Here is a 21536-nt window from a genome sequence, read left to right as displayed (position 1 = left end):
CAATAGGAACTATGTGTAGTATTAATTCTAGTCTTTGTCCTGGAATGGTGTAAACATGGGCCAGTCATTGTACAGACTTGTCTTTTTATACCCCTTTGCTAGACCATGAAATCCCTGAGGGCACCATGAACTTGTCACTACCCAAATTTAGCACACTGTGAGTATGTAGATTGGCAGTAAATGTTTAAAAAGATGAGTGGGCCTTGGTTTCTTCTTCTTTTTAGAATGAGAGTAGGACTACATCAGGGTTCTTGTAAGGTTGGTGACTCATTGGTGGTTTTTTTTTTTTATGATTGTATTTATTTATTGAGAGAGAGAAAGCATGTGTGAGTATGGGGAGGGGGCACAGGGAGAGCATGAGAGAGAAACTCAAACAGATTCCACACTGAGAATGGAACCAGATGTGAGGCTTGATCTCAGGGTTGATTTTATGACTCTGAGATCACTACCCTAGCCAAGAATGAGATGCTTAACCTACTAAGCCACTCAGACACCCCTCACTGGTGGGTTTCGAAAGGAATTTTGTGGGTACCACTAGCATGTAAAGATGCAATGGGAGAGAAAGAGTAAAAACTTAGACTACACATAATAAGGGGATATTGTTTTGTGAGACCTTGGTTTCAGTTATGTGTCTATGTGTGTGTGTGTGTGTGTAATAGGTCTAGATATAAAATACATTTCCTATTATTCATTGTGGCAGAAAATATGTGGAAAACACAGGACTAGTCCTCCCATCTCTAGTGTCACACTGCTGCTACCACTCTCTTAATGCACTATGTTCGATAGGACCTTATGTTCTGTAGAAAATGTCTGCATCCTTGCCTTCATATGGCCTTCATCAGAACCTGGGGTGAGGAAGGACATGTTATGGCTCTTCCCATTCTTGTAGAGGAGGAGAGATGTATCCTTGACTCTCCCTTTGAGAAAGGACTGTGTTTGGAGAAACATTTTATCGAGGCCTGGGAAAGATGGCTGGAGCAGAGATGCCCTCAGGAAGAAGGAACAGGTCCCTGTCTCCTGAGGATGGAAGGTATTGGGGAGAGAAACTGAGGGTGCAGAGAGGTCAGTAAGGTTGTGTGGGGAGGGAAAGGCGGAAAGTGAACCCTTAATGGAACATTTGGGGAATATGGGCTTTTTAGTGGCATGCTGTTATGTCTTGCAAGATCCAGCCTCCTTCCCAGGATTTGACCAATCTTTAGATTCAATCACTAGAAAGTCATGAGCTTCTTGCTGTGACTGGATTTCTTAGGAAATGAAAATGCAGACATTTTCTGCAGAATGTAAACTCCTATCAAACAGAAGCTAATTTCTGCATCAAGTTGTAGCCAGAGTCAAAGGGAAAACAGAATGCATGGAAGAAATGACATGAGCATCTAGATTACAGACAGAAAAAGAGATGGAGAGTGAGAGAGGTTTTATGACAGCTTACCAAAAAGATGCTAAGTAATTGACTTAGAAAGCTTGGAAATAGAGGAGATGAAGGGACAAGACCACCTAATTATGTCCCTTTTTTGTTTGTTTGTTTGTTTTAAACTGATAGGGCTTTATGTGTTCTGACCATGACAGTGTTGTTTTGATGCTTAAACGTGGTACTGTCTGTGATGGGGTAGTCAGTACATGAACAAGCTGAAAATGGTCAGCAAGAAAGCCACAGGCTGCCTCAGAAAGAGAGTGTGGTCCTGTTTTTTTTTTTTTTTTTTTTTTTTTTTAAAGATTTTATTTATTCATTTGAGAGAGAGACAGTGAGAGAGAGAGAGCATGAGCGAGGAGAAGGTGAGAGGGAGAAGCAGACTCCCCATGGAGCTGGGAGCCTGATGCGGGACTCGATCCCGGGACTCCGGGATCATGACCTGAGCCGAAGGCAGTCGTCCAACCAACTGAGCCACCCAGGCGTCCCTTTTTTTTTTTTTAAATTTATTTTCAGCCTAACAGTATTCATTGTTTTTGCACCACACCCAGTGCTCCATGCAATCCGTGCCCTCTCTAATACCCACCACCTGGTTCCCCCAACCTCCCACCCCCTGCCCCTTCAAACCCCTCATATTGTTTTTCAGAGTCTATAGTCTCTCATGGTTCACCTCCCCTTCCAATTTCCCTCAACTCCCTTCTCCTAACTCCCCATGTCCTCCATGCTATTTGTTATGCTCCACAAATAAGTCAAACCATATGATAATTGACTCTCTCTGCTTGACTTACTTCACTCAGCATAATCTCTTCCAGTCCTGTCCATGTTGCTACAAAAGTTGGGTATTCACCCTTTCTGACGGAGGCATAATATTCCATAGTGTATATGGACCACATCTTCCTTATCCATTCATCTGTTGAAGGGCATCTTGGTTCTTTGCACAGTTTGGCGACCGTGGCCATTCTTGCTAGATACATTGGGGTACAGATGGCCCTGCTTTTCACTACATATGTATCTTTGGGATAAATACCCAGTAGTGCAGTTGCAGGGTCATGGGGAAGCTCTATTTTTAATTTCTTGAGGAATCTCCACACTGTTCTCCAAAGAGGCTGCACCAACTTGCATTCCCACCATTTGTATGTCTTCATTGGAGAACTGTCTGTTCATATCTTCTGCCCATTTTTTGATATGATTGTCTGTTTTGTGTGTGTTGAGTTTGAGGAGTTCTTTATAGATCCTGGATATCAACCTTTTGTCTGTACTGTTATTTGCAAATATCTTCTCCCATTCTGTGGGTTGCCTCTTTGTTTTGTTGACTGTTTCCTTTGCTGTGCAGAAGCTTTTGATCTTGATGAAGTACCAAAAGTTCATTTTCACTTTTGTTTCCTTTGCCTTTGGAGATATATCTTGAAAGAAGTTGCTGTGGCTGATATTGAAGAGATAGCTGCCTATGTTCTCCTCTAGGATTCTGATGGATTCCTGTCTCACGTTGAGGTCTTTTATCCATTTTGAGTTTATCTTTGTGTACGGTGTAAGAGAATGGTCGAGTTTCATTCTTCTACATATAGCTGTCCAGTTTTCCCAGCACCATTTATTGAAGACTGTCTTTTTTCCACTGTATATTTTTTCCTGTTTTGTCGAAGATTATTTGACCATAGAATTGAGGGTCCATATCTGGGCTCTCTACTCTGTTCCACTCGTCTATGTGTCTGTTTTTATGCCAGTACCATGCTGTCTTGGTGATCACAGCTTTGTAGTAAAGCTTGAAATCAGGTAACGTGATGCCCCCAGTTTTATTTTTGTTTTTCAACATTTCCTTAGCGATTCGGGGTCTCTTCTGATTCCATACAAATTTTTGGATTATTTGCTCCAGCTCTTTGAAAAATACTGGTGGACTTTTGATCGGAATGGCATTAAAAGTATAGATTGCTCTAGGCAGTATAGACATTTTAACAATGTTTATTCTTCTGATCCAAGAGCATGGAAAGGTCTTCCATCTTTTTATGTCTTCTTCAATTTCTTTCATGAGTGTTCTGTAGTTCCTCGAGTACAGATCCTTTACCTCTTTGGTTAGGTTTATTCCCAGGCATCTTATGGTTCTTGGTGCTATAGTAAATGGAATCGATTCTCTAATTTCCCTTTCTGTATTTTCATTGTTAGTGTGTAAGAAAGCCACTGATTTCTGTACATTGACTTTGTATCCTGCCACGTTGCTGAATTGTTGTATGAGTTCTAGTAGTTTGGGGGTGGAGTTTTTTGGGTTTTCCATATAAAGAATCATGTCATCCACGAGGAGAGAGAGTTTGACTTCTTCATTGCCAATTTGGATACCTTTTATTTCTCTTTGTTGTCTGATTGCTGTTGCTAGGACTTCTAATACTATGTTGAACAAGAGTGGTGAGAGTGGGCATCCTTGTCGTGTTCCTGATCTCAACAGGAAGGCTGCAAGCTTTTTCCCATTGAGGATGATATTTGCTGTGGGTCTTTCATAGATAGGTTGTATGAAGTTCAGGAATGTTTCCTCTATCCCTATACTTTGAAGTGTTTTAATCAGGAACGGATGCTGGATTTTGTCAAATGCTTTTTCTGCATCAATTGAGAAGACCATGTGGCTCTTCTCTCTTCTCATATTAATTTGTTCTATCACATTGATTGATTTGCGAATGTTGAACCATCCTTGTTGCCCAGGGATGAATCCCACCTGGTCATGGTGGATAATATTTTTAATGTGCTGTTGGATCCTGTTTGCTAGGATCTTGTTGAGAATCTTAGCATCCATATTCATCAGTGGTATTGGTCTGAAATTCTCCTTTTTGGTAGGGTCTTTGCCTGGTTTGGGGATCAGGGTAATGCTGGCTTCATAGAAAGAGTCTGGAAATTTTCCTTCTGCTTCAATTTTTTGAAACAGCTTCAGGAGAATAGGTGTTACATCTTCTTTGAAAGTTTGGTAGAATTATCCAGGGAATCCATCAGGTTCTGGGCTCTTGTTTTTTGGGAGATTTTTGATCACTGCTTCAATCTCGTTACTAGATATCGGTCTATTCAGGTTGTCAATTTCTTCCTGGTTCAATTTTGGGAGTTTATAGTTTTTCAGGAATGCATCCATTTCATCTAGGTTGCTTAGCTTATTAGCATATAACTGTTGATAATAACTTCTGATGATTGTTTCTACTTCCTTGGTGTTGTGATCTCTCCCTTTTCATTCATAATTTTATTAATTTGGGCTTTCTCTCTTTTCTTTTGGATTAGTGTGGCCAATGGTTTATAGATCCTATTGATTCTTTCAAAAAACCAGCTTCTAGTTTCATTGATAAGTTCTACTGTATTTCTGGTTTCTACCTCATTGATCTCAGCTCTAATCTTGATTATTTCCCTTCTTATGTGTGGAATTGGTTTGATTTGTTGTTGATTCTCCAGTTCTTTAAGGTGTTGAGACAGCTTGTGTGTTCTGGATTTTTCATTTTTTTTTGAGCTAGGATTGGATGGCTATGTATTTCCCCCTTGGGACCGCCTTTGCTGTATCCCATAGGTTTTGGACCGAAGTGTCTTCATTCTCATTGGTTTCCATCAATTGTTTCAGTTCTTCTTTGATCTCCTGGTTGATCTAAGCATTCTTAAGCAAGGTGGTCTTTAGCTTCCAGGTGTATGAGTTCCTTCCGAACTTTTCCTATTGATTAAGCTCCAGTTTCAAAGCATTGTGATCTGAGAATATGCAGGGAATAATCTTGGTCTTTTGGTATCAGTTGAGTCCTGATTTGTGACCCAGTATGTGGTCTATTCTTGAGAAGGTTCCATGTGCACTTGAGAAGAATGAGTATTCTGTTGTTTTAGGGTGGAATGTTCTGTATATATCTATGAGGTCCATCTGGTCCAATGTGTCATTCAATGCTCTTGTTTCTTTATTGATTTTCTGCTTCAATGATGTCTATTTCTGCAAGAGGTGTGTTAAGATCTCCTACTATTAATGTATTCATACCAATATGACTCTTTATCTTGATTAACAGTTTTCTTATGTAATTGGCTGCTCCCATATTGGGGGCATAGATATTTACAATAGTTAGATCATCTTGGTGGATAGTCCCTTTAAGAATTATGTAGTGTCCTTCTGTATCTCTGACTATAGCCTTTAGTTTAAAATCTAATCTGTCTGATATGAGAATCGCTACCCTGGCCTTCTTTTGAGGCCCATTGGCATGAAAGATGCTTCTCCATCCCTTCACTTTCAGTCTAGGTGTATCTTTAGGTTCAAAAAGGGTCTCTTGTAGACAACATATGGATGGGTCCTGTTGTTTTATCCATTCTGCAACCCTGTGCCATTTTATGGGCGCATTTAGCCATTCACATTGAGAGTGATTATTGATAGATACGTTTTTATTGACATCGTGTTACCTTTGAAGTCTTTCTGTAGATTGTCTCTTGTTCCTTTGTTTGTTTGTTTTTGCAGTACAGAAAATAACACAGAGTTGTTGATGTATGCACAGTGAGACAGAACTTTCTGCTCATGCTAAAAATTAGGGCTATTCACATCATGTTCCCACCATTATACCACAGGGACAGATTGATATCACCCTCAGCTACAGATATCTGCAGTGGGCCCCTTTGTAGTGTGTCTCTAGGAAGACAACAGGTGTTCCCAAGTTTTGGCATTACAGGGAGCTGTGCTGTCACCATTAGAAAGCAACAGTAAGAACTTTAAAAATTAGCCTGAGAAAAACAAACAGTTGTAGGTAAACAGACTGGGAATACTTATCAATCAAGCATTCAGTCCCACAGTGAGGAAATGTCTGTTCCTATGCAGGTTGGGTTAAACTCTGACCATCATAGGGCCGTGAGAGGACGAGGGACTGATGCAGTATCCAGGTGGCCAAAAAGGTACAGCTACTGGACAGGATCCCATCAGAGAGACAGGGCTCATGCCAACCCCACTCTGTCCTGCAGGGACTCTCAAGTTGGAGTAGGGGGTAAGTGGCAGAACCTCCAAGAAAGCTTTGTTAAATAAAATCTGTCCATCCCAGCAGATTTGAATGAACTTATCCCCCAGATATCCCTTCTTTTCCCCCTTCTTTCCTTATTTTAATCACTGAAAATTGCTACCTGGGCACGTGGTGGTGTCTGAGAAGTGTGAGAACTCAAGAACAGCGTTTGTAGGGGAAGTACCAGCTTATATATACCTTTGTAGAGATCTGCATTTAGTTCGTTTTTTTCTATAGTCTGGATTCCATCATTGTCAGGGAATTCTCAAATTCTATCCATTATGAAGATCGTAACTAAATAACGGAGTTCAGTTTCTTGCCTCTAGTGTGGGCAAACCAGGTAAGCAGCTTCTGCTCTGGGACATACACACCTGAGCCAGGCTAACCCTCTTTGAGGTGCTCTATGCTTTACAAAAACGCCTTTGTAAACCACAGAATGCTCTTCAAATATAAGTGGAAATGATTTCTGCCCTACCCCAACAGCCTTCTACACTCAATAAGTCACTGCATTCACAGTGGTCTCTTTATGAAATTCCCTGTTCCCCCATTTATGAGCCAGTAACTTGATATAGCTTTTTGGTGCCTTCTTTGTCTGTAGGTAAATAGCTTAGGGTGAATTTGCAAGAGCCCCTCTCTCCATAGAATATTCACCTACCTGTGAGTACTGGAGGCAGCTTTCCAATCTTTGACTTCCGAACCTTATAGCAATTCTGTAGAGGAGGTGGGATAATACCCATTTTACAGTTGAAGAAACAGAGCCTCAGGGAGGCCAAATGATCTGTGCATGGGCTTTAAATGGAGGCCATCTGACCCCAGCATGCCCTTTACCCATGAGGCTATCAGTGAGGTCAGGGATGAGGTCTGTCTTGCTCACTGCTGCAACTCTAGAACTTAGTGTGTGAACAGTGCTCTGGGATGTCTGCTTGATGAATGAATGAGTGAATGAACAAATGATTGCATGGGGATTAGTTGCAATATTCAATTGCCCAGGGCCTCGCATGGCTTCTGGGATGCAGTTATGCTATGTGGATATTTGCTGCCAGCATTAGAGAGGGAATGCATGAGCGTGTGCCCCTGTGAGGCTCAAACACGGTGCGGGAGGTTACATGCTCCTTACCTGGGTTCATCTCTGGGTTCTGGGATAAGGACATTTCTTTGGGTCCTGGTCAACTCTTTCTGATAGCTCTAGTGGAAGCCTCGCCCTTGGGGCTCTCGGCACATGCAGGGGGCTGCAGGAACACACACCCGTCAGGAGCGCCCTTCCTCTACAGAAAGCAGACTTGGAATGTCAACTGAACATCCATATATGGGCATCGCCTATCCCACAGGCCCACAATAAAAAGTCCCCTCTGCCCGGCCTCTCTGAGAAGCAGCATCTCAGCCCTCTAGGGCCTTCCTCCTGGGTCTTATTTATTGTAGGCCTGTTTCAGAACACTCACAAATCCCAGGGAGGCCTCGCTGCTCTGCTCTGGGCCTTCAGAAGACTGTTGATACTTGATCTCCTGTCCTAATTAATCAGCTGCTCTGTGCACTTGAAATGTCATCCTGCTCGCATCCGTGTTGTTGGAATGTTCTCCTTGCCATGACTTTGCCACTTCCAGGCTGGAGCAATGGAAAGGAGATGCACTCTGTTTTTGTCCTGTCCGTCCTGTCTCTGGAATAAGCACATTTTGTCCTGTCCTTCCTGTCTCTGGGAACAGCCCCTGCATTCCATCTATACCCACTGTGTAGGGCTAGGTCAGATTTTCCCACCTTCTGGCCAGTTGATGACTCAGTTTCTCTGATGTACAATGAGGAGAACCTTAAGACCTGCTCTGCTTGCCAAGTGAGATGTCAGTTCAGGCTCGAATTGTTCCAGCTTCTAAGATGTATTCTAAAAGTAGCTTCTTGTTGCAATAAGTTTTTCTTGTCATTTCCCATTTTCTCCTCAAAGCATAATATACATTCATTAGAAAAAAAAACAAAAAACCAAAAAATACACAAAAAAAGCAAAAAAATTGACACTAACAAAAGGTCAATATACAATAATCACCCACAGCCTAAATCCAAACTCTTGAATTAGTCACTGCCCGAAAGCCCTTTGCTCATTCTTTGTTTCTCCTTGAGGGGAGGGAGCAGGAGGCAGTTAGCACCCCGCACTCTGACCTCATGCTGTTCCTATTAGCCCCTTCATGCACCAGCTCTCACTCAACCCTTAGACCATCATCGGTGACAACACAGCGATTTGTTGTGCAGCTCAGAAACCTTGTCCAAGTTCATGCTTTCATCACGTGTGTGTAAAAGAGTCACTTCAGAGATGCAGCTCTTCTCTCTACCTCCTCCCTCCTTCCAGAAAGAGTCAATAGAAAACACTCAATGGCCCATCAACATGAATGGCATCAGTCTTTGTGCCCAAGAGATCTTAGACACAAAACTACCACACGAGGCTTTGAAGCAGCATTAAGTTATATGTTTGATCATGTTGCCCCAAAGTAGGAGTTTCTGTACATTCTCAAAGGAGAAGATGCTAAGAGTGTGTGCCTATGTGTGAGCTCACAAGTTAGTGGAATAGTTACTGAGCAGAGTGTGCATTTAATCCGTTCAGTGACCTTCCCAGATAGCTTTCCTTTTTCTTGACATTATGATTTTTTATTTTTATCATCAAAAATTTCAAATATATATAAACCTAGAAATAATAAAATACTCATTCATATTTCCTTTATCTGGATTAACAGTAATGATCAATTTTCCACTTTTACTTTCTTTTTTTTCCCCTGCCAAATTTTATAAAAGATTATTTTAGAGAGAGAGAGAGAATGTGTGTGTGTGCACATGCACGAGTTGAGGGAGGGGCAGAGGGCAACAGTCCCCGAGCAGATACCCTGCTGAGTGTGGAGCTCCACTCTGGGCTCAAACCCATGACCCTGAGATCATGACCTGAGCCGGAACCAAGAGTCAGTCACTCAACTATCTGAGCCATCCAGACACCGCTCCCAGCCTAATTATTTTAAAGACAGAAATAATGGCATATCAACCCAACATATTCTAGTATGTATCTCCAAGACACAAGGAATTTTCCTATATAATTATAATATCACTATGACACAGAAGATAAGGTTCTCTGTATTAACATGAGGAAGCCAGCTCAGAGATGTGTGGAGCTCCAGACAAGTAGACTAAGCTTGGAGTCTGGAAGGATGACTCGCTTTTCTCCCACCATGTTGTGTGCTGAGTTAAAGAGCTGACATTTTGGAAGGTGAATTCTCTAAATTTCCTAAAGTTAAGGGACTAGAGATGGTGTTTGGAGAGATGGTGAGCCAACTGCAGCCGTGAGGTAGCACCTGCATTTGGGACCTTCCATTTTTTATCCCGTTTCATATACATCAGTGCCACTCAAAGTGCAGAGAACGTTCATGCTCCTTTAACCATTGAAATCTAGGGATCATAGCTGGGCATGATCCATTTCAACCTTGAAATTCTTTTTTTTTTTTTTTAATATAATTTTTTTTTAATTTTTATTTCTAGCATAACAGTATTCATTATTTTTGCACCACACCCCGTGCTCCATGCAATCCGTGCCCTCTATAATACCCACCACCTGGTACCCCAACCTCCCACCCCCCGTCCCTTCAAAACCCTCAGATTGTTTTTCAGAGTCCATAGTCTCTCATGGTTCACCTCCCCTTCCAATTTCCCCCAACTCCCTTCTCCACTCTAAGTCCCCATGTCCTCCATGCTATTTGTTATGCTCCACAAATAAGTGAAACCATATGATAGTTGACTCTCTCTGCTTGACTTATTTCACTCAGCATAATCTCTTCCAGTCCCGTCCATGTTGCTACAAAAGTTAGGTATTCATCCTTTCTGATGGAGGCATAATACTCTATCCCCAGGGGTACAGGTCTGTGAATCACCAGGTTTACACACTTCACAGCACTCACCAAAGCACATACCCTCCCCAATGTCCATAATCCCACCCCCTTCTCCCCAACCCCCTCCCCCCAGCAACCCTCAGTTTGTTTTGTGAGATTAAAAGTCACTTATGGTTTGTCTCCCTCCCAATCCCATCTTGTTTCATTTATTCTTCTCCTACCCACTTAAGCCCCCATGTTGCATCACCACTTCCTCATATCAGGGAGATCATATGATAGTTGTCTTTCTCTGCTTGACTTATTTCGCTAAGCATGATACGCTCTAGTTCCATCCATGTTGTCGCAAATGGCAAGATTTCATTTCTTTTGATGGCTGCATAGTATTCCATTGTGTATATATACCACATCTTCTTGATCCATTCATCTGTTGATGGACATCTAGGTTCTTTCCATAGTTTGGCTATTGTGGACATTGCTGCTATAAACATTCGGGTGCATGTGCCCCTTTGGATCACTACGTTTGTATCCTTAGGGTAAATACCCAATAGTGCAATTGCTGGGTCATAGGGCAGTTCTATTTTCAACATTTTGAGGAACCTCCATGCTGTTTTCCAGAGTGGCTGCACCAGCTTGCATTCCCACCAACAGTGTAGGAGGTTTCCCCTTTCTCCGCATCCTCGCCAGCATCTGTCAATTCCTGACTTGTTTATTTTAGCCATTCTGACTGGTGTGAGGTGATATCTCATTGTGGTTTTGATTTGTATTTCCCTGATGCCGAGTGATATGGAGCACTTTTTCATGTGTCTGTTGGCCATCTGGATGTCTTCTTTGCAGAAATGTCTGTTCATGTCCTCTGCCCATTTCTTGATTGGATTATTTGTTCTTTGGGTGTTGAGTTTGCTAAGTTCTTTATAGATTCTGGACACTAGTCCTTTATCTGATATGTCATTTGCAAATATCTTCTCCCATTCTGTCAGTTGTCTTTTGATTTTGTTAACTGTTTCCTTTGCTGTGCAAAAGCTTTTGATCTTGATGAAATCCCAATAGTTCATTTTTGCCCTTGCTTCCCTTGCCTTTTGCGTTGTTCCTAGGAAGATGTTGCTGCGGTTGAGGTCAAAGAGGTTGCTGCCCGTGTTCTCCTCAAGGATTTTGATGGATTCCTTTCACACATTGAGGTCCTTCATCCATTTTGAGTCTATTTTTGTGTGTGGTGTAAGGAAATGGTCCAATTTCATTTTTCTGCATGTGGCTGTCCAATTTTCCCAGCACCATTTATTGAAGAGGCTGTCTTTTTGCCATTGGACATTCTTTCCTGCTTTGTCGAAGATTAGTTGACCATAGAGTTGAGGGTCTATTTCTGGGCTCTCTATTCTGTTCCATTGATCTATGTGTCTGTTTTTGTGCCAGTACCATGCTGTCTTGATGACGACAGCTTTGTAATAGAGCTTGAAGTCCGGAATTGTGATGCCACCAACGTTGGCTTTCTTTTTCAATATCCCTTTGGCTATTCGAGGTCTTTTCTGGTTCCATATAAATTTTAGCATTATTTGTTCCATTTCTTTGAAAAAGATGGATGGTACTTTGATAGGAATTGCATTAAATGTGTAGATTGCTTTAGGTAGCATAGACATTTTCACAATATTTATTCTTCCAATCCAGGAGCATGGAACATTTTTCCATTTCTTTGTGTCTTCCTCAATTTCTTTCATGAGTACTTTATAGTTTTCTGAGTATAGATTCTGTGTCTCTTTGGTTAGGTTTATTCCTAGGTATCTTATGGTTTTGGGTGCAATTGTAAATGGGATGGACTCCTTAATTTCTCTTTCTTCTGTCTTGCTGTTGGTGTAGAGAAATGCAACTGATTTCTGTGCATTGATTTTATATCCTGACACTTTACTGAATTCCTGTATAAGTTCTAGCAGTTTTGGAGTGGAGTCTTTTGGGTTTTCCACATATAGTATCATATCATCTGCGAAGAGTGATAATTTGACTTCTTCTTTGCCGATTTGGATGCCTTTAATTTCCTTTTGTTGTCTGATTGCTGAGGCTAGGACCTCTAGTACTATGTTGAATAGCAGTGGTGATAATGGACATCCCTGCCGTGTTCCTGACCTTAGCGGAAAAGCTTTCAGGTTTTCTCCATTGAGAATGATATTTGCGGTGGGTTTTTCATAGATGGCTTTGATGATATTGAGGTATGTGCCCTCTATCCCTACACTTTGAAGAGTTTTGATCAGGAAGGGATGCTGTACTTTGTCAAATGCTTTTCCAGCATCTATTGAGAGTATCATATGGTTCTTGTTCTTTCTTTTATTGATGTGTTGTATGACATTGACTGATTTGCGGATGTTGAACCAACCTTGCAGCCCTGGAATAAATCCCACTTGGTCGTGGTGAATAATCTTTTTAATGTACTGTTGAATCCTATTGGCTAGTATTTTGTTGAGTATTTTCGCATCTGTGTTCATCAAGGATATCGGTCTATAGCTCTCTTTTTTGGTGGGATCCTTGTCTGGTTTTAGGATCAAGGTGATGCTGGCCTTATAAAATGAGTTTGGAAGTTTTCCTTCCATTTCTATTTTTTGGAACAGTTTCAGGAGAATAGGAATTAGTTCTTCTTTAAATGTTTGGTAGAATTCCCCCGGGAAGCCGTCTGGCCCTGGGCTTTTGTTTGTTTGGAGATTTTTAATGACTGTTTCAATCTCCTTACTGGTTATGGGTCTGTTCAGGCTTTCTATTTCTTCCTGGTTCAGTTGTGGTAGTTTATATGTTTCTAGGAATGCATCCATTTCTTCCAGATTGTCAAATTTATTGGCGTAGAGTTGCTCATAGTATGTTCTCATAATAGTTTGTATTTCTTTGGTGTTAGTTGTGATCTCTCCTCTTTCATTCATGATTTTATTTATTTGGGTCCTTTCTCTTTTCTTTTTGATAAGTCGGGCCAGGGGTTTATCAATTTTATTAATTCTTTCAAAGAACCAGCTCCTAGTTTCGTTGATTTGTTCTATTGTTTTTTTGGTTTCTATTTCATTGATTTCTGCTCTGATCTTTATGATTTCTCTTCTCCTGCTGGGCTTAGGGTTTCTTTCTTGTTCTTTCTCCAGCTCCTTTAGGTGTAGGGTTAGGTTGTGTACCTGAGACCTTTCTTGTTTCTTGAGAAAGGCTTGTACCGCTATATATTTTCCTCTGAGGACTGCCTTTGTTGTGTCCCACAGATTTTGAACCGTTGTATTTTCATTATCATTTGTTTCCATGATTTTTTTCAATTCTTCTTTAATTTCCCGGTTGACCCATTCATTCTTTAGAAGGATGCTGTTTAGTCTCCATGTATTTGGGTTCTTTCCAAACTTCCTTTTGTGGTTGAGTTCTAGCTTTAGAGCATTGTGGTCTGAAAATATGCAGGGAATGATCCCAATCTTTTGATACCGGTTGAGTCCTGATTTAGGACCGAGGATGTGATCTATTCTGGAGAATGTTCCATGTGCACTAGAGAAGAATGTGTATTCTGTTGCTTTGGGATGAAATATTCTGAATATATCTGTGATGTCCATCTGGTCCAGTGTGTCGTTTAAGGCCTTTATTTCCTTGCTGATCTTTTGCTTGGATGATCTGTCCATTTCAGTGAGGGGAGTGTTAAAGTCCCCTACTATTATTGTATTATTGTTGATGTGTTTCTTTGATTTTGTTATTAATTGGTTTATATAGTTGGCTGCTCCCACGTTGGGGGCATAGATATTTAAAATTGTTAAATCTTCTTGTTGGACAGACCCTTTGAGTATGATATAGTGTCCTTCCTAATCTCTTATTATAGTCTTTGGCTTAAAATCTAATTGATCTGATATAAGGATTGCCACTCCTGCTTTCTTCTGATGTCCATTAGCATGGTAAATTCTTTTCCACCCCCTCACTTTAAATCTGGAGGTGTCTTCGGGCTTAAAATGAGTTTCTTGGAGGCAACATATAGATGGGTTTTGTTTTTTTATCCATTCTGATACCCTGTGTCTTTTGACAGGGGCATTTAGCCCATTAACATTCAGGGTAACTATTGAGAGATATGAATTTAGTGCCATTGTATTGCCTGTAAGTTGACTGTTACTGTATATGGTCTCTGTTCCTTTCTGATCTACCACTTGTAGGCTCTCTCTTTGCTTAGAGGACCCCTTTCAATATTTCCTGTAGAGCTGGTTTGGTATTTGCAAATTCTTTCAGTTTTTGTTTGTCCTGGAAGCTTTTAATCTCTCCTTCTATTTTCAATGATAGCCTAGCTGGATATAGTATTCTTGGCTGCATGTTTTTCTCGTTTAGTGCTCTGAAAATATCATGCCAGCTCTTTCTGGCCTGCCAGGTCTCTGTGGATAAGTCAGCTGCCAATCTAATATTTTTACCATTGTATGTTACAGACTTCTTTTCCCGGGCTGCTTTCAGGATTTTCTCTTTGTCACTGAGACTTGTAAATTTTACTATTAGGTGACAGGGTGTGGGCATATTCCTATTGATTTTGAGGGGCGTTCTCTGAACCTCCTGAATTTTGATGCTCGTTCCCTTTGCCATATTGGGGAAATTCTCCCCAATAATTCTCTCCAGTATACCTTCTGCTCCCCTCTCTCTTTCTTCTTCTTCTGGAATCCCAATTATTCTAATGTTGTTTTGTCTTATGGTGTCACTTATCTCTCGAATTCTCCCCTCGTGGTCCAGTAGCTGTTTGTCCCTCTTTTGCTCAGCTTCTTTATTCTCTGTCATTTGGTCTTCTATATCACTAATTCTTTCTTCTGCCTCATTTATCCTAGCAGTGAGAGCCTCCATTTTTGATTGCACTTCATTAATAGCTTTTTTTATTTCAACTTGGTTAGATTTTAGTTCTTTTATTTCTCCAGAAAGGGCTTTTATATCTCTCGAGAGGGTTTCTCTAATATCTTCCATGCCTTTTTCAAGCCCGGCTAGAACCTTGAGAATTGTCATTCTGAACTCTAGATCTGACATATTACCAATGTCTGTATTGATTAGGTCCCTAGCCTTCGGTACTGCCTCTTGTTCTTTATTTTGTGTTGAATTTTTCCGTCTTGTCATTTTGTCCAGATAAGAGTATATGAAGGGGCAAGTAAAATACTAAAAGGGTGGTAACAACCCCAGGAAAAAATGCTTTAACCAAATTAGAAGAGATCCAAAATCGTGAGGGGGGAGAAAGGGGATAAAAAGAGGTTCAAAAAGGAAGAAAGAAAAAAAAAACAGAAAAAAGAAAGAAAAAAAAAAAGAGAAAAGAAAAGAAAAGAATTAAAAAAAAAAAGGAAAACACCTAAGAAAAATGTAAAAAAGAAAAAATATATATATTAGATAAACTAGTAAAAAATCATTAAAAAAGAAAAAGGTAACAGTTAAAAAAAAAAATTTACCCAAAGGCGAGAAAAGAAAAAAACAAAAAAATGAAAAAGAAAAAAATTAAATTAACTGCAAGACTAAAAAAAAAAATCACAGGGAAAAAGCCATGAGTTCCGTGCTTGGCTTTCTCCTCCTCTGGAATTCTGCTGTTCTCCTTGGTATTGAAACCGCACTCCTTGGTAGGTGAACTTGGTCTTGGCTGGATTTCTTGTTGATCTTCTGGGGGAGGGGCCTGGTGTAGTGATTCTCAAGTGTCTTTGCCCCAGGCGGAATTACACCGCCCTTACCCGGGGTGAGTAATCCGCTCGGGTTTGCTTTCAGGAGCTTTTGTTCCCTGAGCGCTTTCCGTAGAGTTCCGGAGGATGGGAATACAAATGGCGGCCTCCTGGTCTCCGGCCCGGAGGAGCCGAGAGCCCAGGGCCGCACTCCTCAGTGCGCTCTCAGAGAACAGCGCCCAGGTACTCCCGTCTGCCTGACCTCCGGCCGCGCTCCGAGCTCTCCGAGCCTGTGACCGGTTCAAGGTAACACCGAGCTGTGAGCTTACTGTCGGCTCTGTCTCTGTAGCCGGCTTTCCCGTTCCAATACCCGCAAGGTCTGCGACACTCAGACACCCCTGATCCTTCTGTGACCCTGCGGGACCTGAGGCCACGCTGAACCCGCGTGGGCTTCGCCCCGGTTTAGCCTCTGGAGCGATGTCCCTCAGCGGAACAGACTTTTAAAAGTCCTGATTTTGTGCGCGGTTGCTCCACCGCTTGCCGGGAGCCGGCCCCTCCCCCCGGGGTCTATCTTCCCGTCGCTTTGGATTCACTTCTCCGCCGGTCCTACCTTTCAGAAAGTGGTTGTTTTTCTGTTTCCAGAATTGCTGTTCTTCTTCTCTTCGATCTGCCGATGGATTTGCAGGTGTTTGCAATCTTTAGATAAGCTATCTAGCTGATCTCCGGCTAGCTGAAGCAGTCTCAGCCTGCTACTTCTCCGCCATCTTGACTCCTCCCTCCTCAACCTTGAAATTCTTAAGAATCCTGTTTGTCTTCTGAAAAATAGGAACTCTGGGGGTGCCTGGGTGGCTCAGTTGGTTGAGCGTCTGACTCTTGATTTCAGCTCAGATCCTCATCTTGAGCTCGTGGGATTGAGCTCCGTGTTGGGCTCTGCACTCAGTGGGGAGTCTGCTTGTCCCTCACTCTGTTCTTCCCCCACACTTGCTGTCTCTTCTCTCAAATAAATAAATAATTAAATAAAATCTTTAAAAAAAAAAAGGAATTCTATTTTAGAGTATCCCTAAGTGTCTTCATATGTATGCATGAATTTATTTGTTCTTTCATGCAACAAATACCTTTTGAAAACTCAATATAACCATGAACTGGGAACAGCTGAGACCTAAGAGTTGGGATATTTTTTATCCTCAGTTTCCCACCCACTTTTCTAGTGAAAGTAGCACTCGATAGGAGGTGCCATGGTGATCCCATGGCTTCCTGTGTTCCCTTTTGTCTTTGGCACATTTTGCTTTGCATGAGCACTCAGGTTTGAGAGGCCCTTAAGGCAGGAGATGTCCAAGGGCATTGATTGCTGTGGCTGTCCAGTGAGACACATTGCTTGTGAGTTGGCTGCTGGCCATTCACAGTCTCATTTGCTGAGAATCAGATTCGCTAGGTGTCCATTGCACACCTACTGTATGCTGAACTTTGGTAGTCCTGTGAAACAGATGTGTAGAAAAACTATAGTGTTATGTTATGGGGATCATTAGTGTTAATGCCCTCTGGTCCTACATTCTAGAAGAATCTCTTATTATTCATTCATTCAACATATATTTATTGTGTACCTTCGTTTTAGGTGCTGGAGATTATGATTGAGACAGACAGAATCCCTATCCACAGAAAGCTTACCTTCTAACATGGGATCCTAATTCTTTCCTTAAAACTTATGTTTGTCCAGTGCCCTATAGTTTCAAAATATTTTTTCATATATGTCTAATTTTGATACAGCATTCCATGGAATAGGCAAAATAAGTCTTTTTTATTTCAATTTTATAAGATAGAAAATTAAAGTGGGAAGAAATTAAGGGCTTGTGGATAAAGCAACAGATCAGGAATTTCAAAGTTGTGCTCTTTGGTCCATATGTCATACCTTGGTCCATATGAAGTAATAAGGCTGTGTATAGCATTACACAGAGCCCTAGGAATGGAAATATGAAGGCTCCTCCAAGGACAGACTAGTCTTTACTCCTGCTCTGAGGTCTAGTCTTTTCATAAAGCCAAAGAAGAACATTTAAATTTCTTCCTCTCTTCTTCCCTCCACCCACTCCTTCCCCATCTTTTTCTTATCAGTGAACAGTACCATAATTCACCCACTTGACTAAGCCAACATTCTAGGTTGGTTCTCTCTTTATGGTACTGACCCCCCAGATTTTCTCAGCTCTCCAGAATATATTCTATGTTCTCTCCATCTCCACCATGAGCTACATAGTCTGATGACCACCTTCTCCTTTCTAGACCTCTGTAATACCTTCAACAGGATGTCCTGTTCTTGTCTTAGTCTGGAGTTTTTCTCTCCAAAGAGCAGACTAAGTGAACTTTAAAAAACCTTACGTCATGATCCTTCCTTGTTTAGTAACCACTGATGGTCTCAATTCCTCCTAGAACAAAATCTTGCCTCTTTCCCTGGACTATAAGGTACTGAATAATCTGGTTTCTTCCTTCCTCACATTCATCTCTGGTCAACCTCTCATCATCCTACAATGCCAGCTGCACTTGTTCATGCCAGCCATACTGGTGTTCCTTCTCTTCCATGAGAACCCCAAGTTGATTTACACTGTAGAGTTTTTGTTCTTTCTTTTGATTCTCCCATGGGCAGGCCATTCGAATCAGATTAAGTGTTCTAATATTTAATCTGGCTCTCAGATTAAATGTCACTTCCTTGGAAAGGACTTCTTTGACTTTCTCCCAACATTCTTTCAGGCCACCTTATCTTAATCTTCTATGTTATACCAATCTTTATCAGTTATTGCTTCTTGTTTATTTGCTTGTCTACCTATTGCCTGTATTCTTCAGTAGAGAGTAAGCCCCAATAGAAGAGTCTTTCCCATCAGCTTTATTTCTATACTCTCAATGCCCCAAACATTGGCTGGCACATAGTAAATGTTTAATAAATATTTTTTTGATTGAAGGAATTGAAGAAGTCAGGGCTGTTGCTTTCCTACTTTGAATAAACTTTATCAATTCTTTGCTCAATGGTTATAGACTATGACCAGGTAAGAGCCCATGTGTATAAATCTTTTGGCCTGATAAAAGAGCAAGGCTGGGAGGGCCAAGTGCTGATTCTCTAAGTAACTTATTGAATCCAGTGATTGTTCTCTTACAAACCTTGTCTTTCAGAGGCTCTTAGGTGGTGAATATTCCATGAGGCCCACTTCAGGCTCAATGTTTCCCAATCTGCTCTCTTACAACCATGCATAACCCTGTGATGTGAAATATCACCACTTTATGATACAGGTAAGAAAATGAGGCCAGAGAGATGAGTAAACTTGGTCAAAGCTATCTGTCCATGGAGAGCCAGAGCTGCCATCCAAACTCAGGGCTCTTTGGCTGCTGAGTCATCATCTTCCCTCTCCATATCTCTGGAAGCCAGGGCAAGACTTGAGAGCAGGGCTTTTTCAAGATTTAAGAAAGAAATATGCAGGTGAATGGAGCAATCATGACATATTTGAGAGGTTGATGTTCAGATTCTTGGTGAGTGGAGGACCAGTCTGAGACAACTCTCTGTTCAAATGTTGTTTTCTTTTAAAAAGTGCAATTTCACTATGAGGTTTGGAAAGACCTTCCTCAGAAAGAGAGCCCAATTACAGGGGCGCCACATTCAAAATTCAAGAATGCCTGATTTGTGCTTTTTTGAACAGTAAAAAGGGCTCTGAAACATATTAAATTTTTATGAGGTGTGTTGCTGACTAAAATTTTTTTGAGCAAATAATCATACAAAAAGAGTAGACCACATACTTAAAATTAAAACCTCCAAATAAGAAAAATATTTATTAAATAAACTTACACCAAGCCGCAGTGGCCTTTTGCATGGGCTTTCTCCTTGAAATATTAGGCCATTTCAATTCTTGAAATAATCTTAATCAATAGATCGATGGGTCATTATTTGAGAATGTTTTGGTCTGTGAGGTATGACCTGTCATACAGAGAATGCTGGGCTAAGAGCGAGAAGGCCTGATGAGTTAGTCTCATAACTAACTGTGTGGTTTTAGGAAGTTACAAGGCTCTTTGGGATACAGTGTCACCACCTTTAAAACAGAGATAGTGGTATATCCCCTCATTGCCTCTTAAGGTGATTGTGAAAATCAAAGGACTAATGGTTGTGAAAGCACTTTGAGGTGTAATAGGAGCATGAAACATTTATGATATTAACAATACTAGTTATTCCACCAATGTTAACAAGTAGACTTATTTGCAATGGCCAAGAGAAAGAGACTTTCATCCTAGAACTCTTTTCTTTTGTCCTTTCTGTGTACCTCATTCCTGAGAAATTTTTATTTTAAAAATTTATTTATGAGAGAGAGAGAGAAAGAGCAAGCAGGGGGAGGGGCAGAAGGAGAGAGAGAATCCTGAAGCAGATTCCCAGCTGAATGCCCCAGGGGGTGTTGAAGCAGACACGGGGCTCTATCCCAGGATCCTGAGATCATGGCTTGAGCTGAAATCAAGAATTCGCCACTTAACTGACTGAGCCACCCAGGTGCCCTTTTCACCATCCCTGAGAACTTTAAGTCTTTCACCCTGGAATAATCATATTTGTAATTTTGCTACGCATATTATGTAATCCCTTGGGCCTACCTATTCACGAGATTTAAAAAAAATTCTTCTTACCTTCAGTTCCTTTCTCTTCCAGGCCATCCTGTTATCTTCATGTCAGTCACCAGAGCAAAAATATTCCATGACACTCCACTGACCATCAAGAACAATTCTCTGACTATAGGAACATCCAATTTGGCTTAGCTTTCCATTCAGTCTAACTTGGCTTCAGCTAGATGAACATCTTCTTTATCTGCTGAATAGTCATTATATTTCCCCACTTTCTATTCTTTGCATTTGCTGCCCCTCCTCCTGGCAATGCTCTTCCCTCTCCCAAATGTCTGGCTCAGGATGCAAAACACCCTGAGGTGCATCTTTGATATACAGGAATACTCCCTCATCCACAGGGGATGTGTTCCAAGACTTCCCGTGGATGCCTGATACTATGGATAGTACTGAACCCTGTACATACCATGTTTTTTCCATGTTTTTTCCTATACATACATAGCTATGATAAAGTTTAATTTATAAGCAGGCACAGTAGCAGATTAATAACAAAAATAAAATATAGCATTTGTAACAATATACTATAATAAAAGTTGTGTGAATGTGGTCTCTCTCTCCGTCTCAAGATATCTTATTGTCCTATACTCACCCTTCTTCTGGTGACGAGGTGAGACGATGAAAGGTCCACAGGATGAGATGAGGGAGGTGAATGATGTAGGCATTGTGATGTAGCGTTAAGCTACTATTGACCTTCTGCCCATTTTGTCTGGAGGAGGATCATCTGCCTTTGGGTCACAGTTGACCATTAGTTAACAAACTATAGAAAGTGATACCGAGGATAAGCAGGGGACCACTGCAGTTCTTTCAGTTCTTTCATACTCTTGTCACCTCTGACCTGATGCATTTTCTCAGTTGGAGCTCATTTATCTAGTCCATTGAGAGGCTGGGCAATCAGACTCTTCCTCAATATTTTCCCAAATTTATCATTTATGGTGGTGTCTTTCAAGCATTTGACACAACTCGCAGTAAGAAATATATTTTACACGGAGGCCCAACATACACACACAAGCATGTGTGTGCATGCAAAATAAACACTTCAAAAAACAATAATTATCCTTGTCTACGTAATGCCCTCTCATGTTTT

At 41.1% G+C, this 21536-nt stretch overlaps 2 long non-coding RNA genes across 2 annotated transcripts in view; one reads left to right on the top strand and one right to left on the bottom strand.

Annotated features, from left to right (window-relative positions):
- LOC116584888 overlaps positions 1-21536 on the top strand; it is a 90190-nt gene that overhangs the window by 57075 nt on the left and 11579 nt on the right. Inside the window, exon 14 of the long non-coding RNA XR_004283366.1 lies at positions 18974-19090. This is a non-coding gene — a long non-coding RNA (uncharacterized LOC116584888). The remainder of the gene's footprint in view (positions 1-18973; positions 19091-21536) is intronic.
- Positions 7020-20629, bottom strand: LOC116584889. Its single transcript, XR_004283367.1, has 4 exons — positions 20462-20629; positions 8131-8304; positions 7496-7643; positions 7020-7088 (listed from the first exon to the last, which is right to left on the bottom strand). It is a non-coding gene; the product is annotated as an uncharacterized LOC116584889 (long non-coding RNA).

The sequence above is a fragment of the Mustela erminea genome, chromosome 2, assembly GCF_009829155.1.
Source record: "Mustela erminea isolate mMusErm1 chromosome 2, mMusErm1.Pri, whole genome shotgun sequence".
Classification (NCBI taxonomy): Eukaryota; Metazoa; Chordata; class Mammalia; order Carnivora; family Mustelidae; genus Mustela; species Mustela erminea.
This window is presented reverse-complemented; position numbering and strand designations above follow the sequence as displayed.